Source organism: Maylandia zebra, linkage group LG23, assembly GCF_041146795.1.
Source record: "Maylandia zebra isolate NMK-2024a linkage group LG23, Mzebra_GT3a, whole genome shotgun sequence".
Taxonomy (NCBI): domain Eukaryota; kingdom Metazoa; phylum Chordata; class Actinopteri; order Cichliformes; family Cichlidae; genus Maylandia; species Maylandia zebra.
Window position 1 is genome coordinate 5,020,166 of NC_135188.1, and position 8,253 is coordinate 5,028,418.

At 41.6% G+C, this 8,253-nt stretch overlaps 1 protein-coding gene across 2 annotated transcripts in view; it reads right to left on the minus strand.

Moving 5' to 3' along the window:
• The window catches only part of agbl4 (AGBL carboxypeptidase 4), a 350,713-nt gene that overhangs the window by 245,408 nt on the left and 97,052 nt on the right, over window positions 1-8,253 (minus strand). The gene's annotated exons all lie outside the window — the stretch shown is intronic.

An 8,253-nucleotide genomic window follows, 5' to 3' on the forward strand; every position in this document is an offset into this window, starting at 1 on the left:
ATATATATATATATATATATATATATATATATACATATATATATATATATACATATATATATATATATATATATATATATATATATATATATATATATATATATATATATATATATATATATATCAGGCCTAAAATAAAAATAGATTTACATTATTAAGATTGATCCAATTTTTATATATGTATATATATATATATATATATACATATATATGTGTGTGTGTGTGAAATACATATATATGTGTGTGTGTGTGTGTGTGTGTGTGTGTGTGTGTGTGTGTGTGTGTGTGTGTGTGTGTGTGTGTGTGTGTGTGTGTGTAGTTAAGCAGTAGTGACACTACAGTTTTAGCTGCACTGCATTTTAGCTCAAAGTCAAACAGCAGCAGCTTCAGTTGCCACAGGGGGAGCTATTGATGTTTTAGAAGGCTACTCATTGTACAGTATTATAATAGCTCTGTGTGTGTGTGAGTGAGTGAGTGAGAGAGAGGAACAGGAGGACTGTGAGTTAGTGAGTGTGGATGTGTATTTGTGTGTTCTGGTCCTCAGCCAGAGATGTTAGCCAGAGGTTATTTGGCAAAAACAGCAATATGCACTTTGTTTTTTACTGTTTAACGGGAGCATGCTACTCAGTCTACCCATTTTAAACAGAAGATCTCGAAACAGTCAAACTGCAAATGATCCAGCGTACTTCAACTTTCATCAGCATAATGGCTACAAATGCAACTAAACTGAAAACTCAATAAGAGGGTGAAATGAGGACACGTATGGGTGGTTAGAGTTAAATGCAACACACATCAGTAAGTCAGTTAATCCCTTTTTGAATTTGGCAAAGACAGCTTCCTATGCACATTTCTCAATGTATCTTAAATGTAGTTTCAACAACTTTCTTTACTATTTGTTTGTACATAAAAAATATTAAATGTACATTACCAGAAGCCAAAAGCATTCGTTATAATCACTTATAACTGACACAGTGACAGTTATAATTAAAATAGACTATTTTAGGCTTAACGATATAGATAGCACAGACAAATCAAAAATATGTAGGGACTAAATTAATCCGTGTTTGATTAGATTTGAGATATTGATTTAGAAGTAACCAGTAACAGTAACCACTAGTAATTGAAAGAATGAGCCTACAACAGTACAATTATGGCTTTTCTTTTTTTGCCCTCTTTGGATTCATTTGTGCGGCTGACCAATATGGCCATAAATGCTCTGCCAAATGTTTACGATTGTAAACTTGAAAAACTAAAACAGAGACATAGGGGGGTGGAACCGGTGAATGGAAGAACATAGCCAGTATCATGCACAGCATTTTGGTTGGTATCATCTATTTTCACGTGCTGCCACCTCCTTCAGATGACATCATGCACTTTGTAATAGATGGCAAGAATGACAGAGATTATGACTCTATAGTCACCTAATCTGACACAGAGACCATCGTAACTGAGAAAGACACTGTGCTGTCTGAAGGCCCAGACAGAAAAAAATATATCTGTCATCCCCTGTTACTATACCACGGATGTGTCCTGAATGCAACTCTACAGACAAACTTAAAAGTTAACAAAACCAAGACTCACACAGTTTTTTTCTGGCTGTCTACCACACAGACTGATGTAAAAATCAAGGATAGGGCAGAGAATATTGAGGAAATACAATGGGCTGTGCTTAATGGAGACCCTGGAGATGACTAAACAAAGGCTCGCATTGCTGGCAAACGAACTAATAAGACGCAGAAGCCAAAAGAATAAATGTCCCGTTCTCCAAAGAACCATCCAAGATCTACAACCAACTGCAGTGCAGTAACATATTGTGAGCTGACTCGCCGAAAATAAGCGTAGTAGACAAGCAAAGGAGAAACAGAAGCATCACATAACACTCATTCTCAATGCTAATGGAGTTGAGGGCAGAATGCCACAACAGAACTCAGACAAAATCAGACATTTGGACTGCATCACATTCAGAGCTACAGGTTAAAGAGAAAGTGGTAACACATAAAACCACCCATGTAGGTGAACAAGCTGCCAGAAGAAAAAAACTTAAGAGGAATATAATGTTTGTGTCAATACTAAAGGACAGCTCTATGCTAGCTACTAATCAAAGAAACTATAGTGGCACCAGTATTAACTGACTTACCCTTTTAATTCCTATATAGGTGCAGGTAATGGTGTATTTATGCATGTATATATGATGCAGTTATTACCTGAGTTTCTATTTTAATCATTTTAAGACCTGCTAAGGAGCAGATTATTTTTATTGTGTCTTGATATGTAAAACAGATGAGCGTGCACTTTACTTTTACAGTAACTGTATACTTAAATGATTCAGTTCCTGTCATTTATACAGTAGTCTGAAACAAATAAGGCTGAACATCAGCTCTTTGCACCTCTGTTTTCTTGTGAGGATTGTTTTGTCCTCGTCTTAGACTCCATCAAAATCTTCCTCAGTTCACACCCCTACACTGACTTATTGCCTGCAGTAATAAAGGTGCTAGCTACTGATGTTGACTGACGGTCTGTGCGTGTGCGTGCGTGTGTGTGTGTGTGCGTGCGTGTGTGTGTGTGTGTGTGTGTGTGTAAAACCTAAGGGCACAAACAACAACCTAAGGTGCAGGATGTGCTGGCTAGACATCTGTTGTTAGTGGTGGAAGGTAAGTGAGTTTGACAGAGCTGAGATTGAACAGGAGGCATTCTGCCATCCAGGTGAAGACAAAGTCCACACACACACACACACACACACACACACACACACACACACACACACACACACACACACGCTGATCATCAGAATCCAAGCGTGAGAGAACATTAAGGTTAAGTTCTCTCACTTAACCTTAATGAGTAGTGAGGGCCAAATGCAGAGCAAAATGGATAGAAACATGTACGAGTAGACGCTTCAAAACGGTAACATAATCATAAACATCACTAACACATCAGAAAAAAGAAATAAAGGAAATAAATATGCTGAAGTAAAAAATAAAAGCTGTCAAAACCACTGAAAACTAAAACTTTTATAAGCCTTTTTCAAAAAACATATCTGAAAAACATTTAAAAGAACTAAAGCTTTTCAAGGTTTCATAGAAACTGTGCATTGATATGTACACAGCTATGCCTCCTGGCCTGTACTTCAGGCAGGTCCAGCGGGAGTACTATCACAGCATTATGGCATAAATGAGCTCCTTACATATGCAGCGGCAGGCAGAAAGAGGCACTTTTATTACTGAGTTCCAAGAATATGAACTTTTCACCGCCGTTACTGTCCTGACTAGTCAGATCATTATTTGTTACTATAAGAGAAGCCTCGTGTGCTGCTGCTGCTGCTAGAAAATGTTGTACTTCTCTCTTATCTTGTGGGATGCAAAGATTTTATATGCTAAAAACCTGCAGCTTATCATCTCAACTAACAAAACTACCTAGTAGTAAATCACTTTTTTCTCAGGATTTCATACAATACTGGACAATGACATACACGGGTTGCCCAGAAAGTGTGTTGTGTTGAGCAGCCAGTGATGTGTTCCCTGTGCGGTGGCCACTGCTATCTGCCGTGTGCCCGCAGCTACAGTGTGTTCCCTATTTTATCACTTTCATCTAAAAGAACCACACTCACAGCTGGAGAAAGGTGACCCGACTGCTAATCAACCACTAGAGCCTCGGTGTGCCACCACGTGTGTGTGCATGTGCCCCTTCATGTGTATTTGTAGATGCTCATAGGTTCTGCAGCGTGCAGCTCTTTACAATCCGTCTCTGAAATGATCTCAAAAATCCTTTCTAAAAGGAGGGAAAAATTCCACTGCTCACTTTTCTGCCAGTCCTCTATTCTCTTATTCCTGCCTCTCTCCAGCTGAGTATTAAATTCAGCAACTGAGAAGGTGACCTGCGTGCTCTGCCATAAAGAGCAGGGGAGCGGAGGAGAGAGAAGTGGGGGAGGAGGAGGAAGAGAGAGGCGAGGAAGGGGAGCTGAGTGGAGGCTGCTGGATCAGCAGAATCTGAGTGTTTAGAGACACACATATGTGTATGTGTGTGCACCCACTTTCTCGGTCTCTCTTGCACACATCCTCCCACCCACATGTACACACACACACACGCAGTATTGAACCCTCCTCCTCAGTGGTGAGGCGTCTGGGGAGCCCAAGGGCGAGCGTTCGGCTGTCACCCTCCCCCACTTCCTCCTCTCATCACTCCCTCCACCCCTCGTGTGAGCCGCACCCCTGAGCCACCGCACAGCAAGACACAGACCTGCTGCCAACTATCACTGCCGCAGCTATAACACACATACGCATGTACAGAGGCACATGAACACACAGCCTCTAACACACAAACTCACCAACTCCCCATTTCACACAAAGCACTTTGATTCTAACACATAAATGTGCAAAAGCCCTCAGTCTCCCTCTCTGCCTCCACTCTGTCAAATCTCTGCCTTCACACTAAACAGCTCCGTGGGGATTGACGGGCAGGCGGGCAGAAAGGAAATAAATATGTTTCTTGACGACAGCACAGTTTTCTGACAGCACTTTGGCACTGGGCTGGGCTGCTGTGCTTCGATGCAGGCTGAGGGAAGCGTGAGCTGTAAGTGGATGTTTGTTCTAACTAACTGGGACCAAGCTGGGACGTTTTAATGTTTGTGCATCATTAGGGCCTTCTCTTTGCCTTCAGAGAAGTATCCTCTGGCTTTGGAACCACTGATAAACAGATTCATTACCATTTACAATATCTCCAGGGCGTACACACAAATATGGAACCAGTGCATGCATTCAAAGGTAGATTTTTATTCACTACAGATACATTTTGATAATGATAATAATAAAAAAGGAGCCGAGTAGAACATTTTTTCTACTACTACTACTAATCTACTACTGCCCTGTCGATTGTGATGAAGTAACTAATCTATTAGCAAGCCAGCTAGCCCCGCGCTTCTCCAAAAAGGATGCTATCCCAAAGTTGGTAAGTGGACTGGTTCTTACAGAGCACTTCTACCCTACTCGGTTTATGCAAGATGTCTCATTTAACCATTCATACAAGCACACTTTTCTGTGTCCAAGAGCTTTCTATCTGACTCTCACACTCTGATGAACACATCGGAAGCAACTCAGGGTTCATTAGTAGACTGCATTAGTCAGCTCTGGACTAGCACGAGAGCTAATGTCATCAGTTGCAGTTCAGGATGGCGAAGCTGGATGCAGGATCAAAGATTCACTTAGGAGATCTTCATCAGACATATCTGTATTCAAGACAGTGTGCAGGAGTTTGATTTAATGGCATGCAGAGATGTTAGTTAGTTGTCTATGGCAGCGGTCCCCAACCCCCGGGACAAGGGCCGGTAGCACTCCATGAGTCATTTGGTACGGGGCCATGAGAATTGAGGCTTGGGTGTGAAATTTATGGTTTTCTGTTTTTTTTTCGTTAACTCGGTTTCCCTGGGTCTTTTCCCATGTTGTATTTGTGTGTCTTATTTTAAAATAAATATTTACACGTTACCATAGCGACCAGAGAGCATTAAGGAGCAGAGGGGAGGACGTTACTCTCAATGTTGTTGGCGCATTTCAGGAGGACGCTGCTAATAAAGTTACACAATTCCACAGTGAATTTGCATTTGTTATTATATTTACAAAATACCACAGTTTTTGTCTTGGTCGTATCATTTTATTTTGTTGTATTTATCCGCGACACCTTAAAGGCTGGTCTGTGGAAATATTGTCTGACATTGAACCGGTCCGTGGCGCAAAAAAGGTTGGGGACCGCTGGTCTATGGGACACTTTACAGAGACTCCCCAGCACATTGAAAAATTACACTAAAGGGATCCCACAGATGCCTGCAGAGCCTGACCACCAATCAGCAAGTGACATTTGACTAACAAACTGCACTTTTAATTATTTTCCAAATCTTTGCTGAATATCTGAGCCTCCAAAGAAGAAAATTTCTCTTATTCTTTAAGCTAAACTTCATTATGATATTTATGAGTTTGACAAAAGCCTCTTTCCACATGTTACAATGCCGAACATTAATTTAGCACATGGCCATTTATGGTAGCTGAACAACGTGACTGACAACATTTGCCAGAGAAGAAGAAGATAATCTCAGTGCTTTAATGTTTACTTTTGTCTTGGCATAGCAGTCTGTTCTCGTTGCTGGAGAGTGGTGGAGATGAGCAGTTTGACTGAGTCTGCTAATTTCTCCAACCAGGGTGACTCACTGGGAGCGAGATAGGCTGAAAGATAGCGAGACACAGAGATGGAAAGAGGGGCGGAGATGGCAGATGGGTCATGGAACATTTGGGACAAGGCGGCCGTATCAAGGTTGGTGCGTGCGTCTGTTCGTGTATGTGTGTGAGAGACGGAGAGTGTGAGTGGGTGGGTGTTATACAGGAAGGAAGCCCAAACAGCCGGTGCAGTTTGCCCATCTAATCACATCAGTCAGAGAGGGACGGAGGGAGAAAGAGAAAGTGAGGGAGACAAAGAGAGAGAGAGAGCCCTCAGAGGAACAGATGTAATTTCAGAGCACCAAAAAAACAGCTTAAAATGGTCCTGATCACATTAGCTAGCCATCACAAAATAGAATTTCTGCACTGCCACAGTGAATGCCCATTACAAATTACTTAGGCACTGCAGACCCGTAACTCAATAGCAGGGAAGGGCAGGTAGGGCGAGGAGGGCAAACAGAGGGGCAGAGATGGCCGATCGATACTTATCAGTAATAATTATATCCTTCCTCCCACTTCTCCATCCCTCCCTCCCTCCGCTCCGCTCCGCACCCTCAACCCTTAGTGAAGCACATATCTTACATTAATCATAGGGAGATTTTTTCTGCTCGATAAGATAATTAACATTATGGGGGGTCGAAGGAAATCCCGATGATGTGAGGCAGTGGTCCAGCGCTAAGCCTGCCAGGAGTATCCCAGGCTCCAAAAGTGCTGAAGGCAGCACACACAGGCACGAGGCCGTAACGCCATGAAGCCATTTTCACACATGCACTGCGACATAAGTTTTCCAGATATTACCCAGTGGTGCTGTATGTGAGAGGAAAAAATGTCTAAATCCATCCGAGTTGGATGTTAAATGGCTTTTACCCTGACAGTTCCCTAGTACAAAGTCATGTAATGTTTGATTGAGCCCATGTGTGAATAGAGCGAGTAACTGTCTGGGGAATTAAGTGAATGGCAATCATATGTCCTGCCTCCTGCATGCTGCATGTGTCAACATATCCAAAAATGAAGGTGAGTAATTCCAGGAACACACAAAAAGTCCTGTTGTGAAAAAAGGCAACCCCAGGCAACACTTGGACCTGACTGTTCACCAAAGTTCACGTCTGAAAGCAGCTTGAGTAACTGCACAACAGGCTATTAGATTTAAGGGTCAGTGTTAGAATAAACGGACAAAAAAATGAGGAAAAGGTAAATAAAAAAGAAAAAGAAAAGAAATTTTTCCCTTCTCCGTTGTATGTTATTCATCAAAGGCAAATAAAAGCCCGGAGAAATCCATCATAGCAGACTATTTGAACCATAGAAATAAAGATTATGTAAAGTGGCTGGAAGCACAGCAGGTAGAGAGATGAAATGGAAAACAAATAAATCAACATCTAGGAAAATAACACTGTTTGTCCTTTATCTGTACCCGTTTGCACTCTACCTTGTTCTTGATATTTTTATTGTGACTATCGTTGAGCTGTAGGTCCACTCACTCAGCTCATTGTACCCATAGGACTGAGGCATGAGCTGAAAGGGTACTTGTCGAGCCTTTGCTTTAAGACTAATGCTATTAGCATCAATGTGCTAATTTGGGAACTAGTAAGAAATAGAAGTATCTGTGCGCTTGTCTTCTCTTCATCTGATCAGACAGATGTATTGCTGGTGAGGTCAATGTTTGAGGTTGTTTATCTTTCTGTTGCTAGCGATCATTAAAATCACTGGAAGATCTGTGAACTTATAATGATACCACAAGCAACTATTATTGTGATCCACATCCACGAGCCACTAGGTGCACCTGTTCCAAGTAGTCATTAACGCGAAAATCAAATCAGCCAATCAATGTAACTCAATACAGACAAAAAAAAAAGGTGATTTAGTGGCTTTAAATGTGTTTTTGTTGCCAGGAAAGCTGATCTGAGTATTTTTAAGAAGATGTTCGCCACACAACCACTTCATGTGATGACAGAATCGAGTGAAATAGAGAAAATATGAAGTGAGTAGCAGTTCTGTGGTTGATGTCAGAGGACACAGGAGAATGGCTAGACTTCTTCAAGCTGAGAGGTAGGCA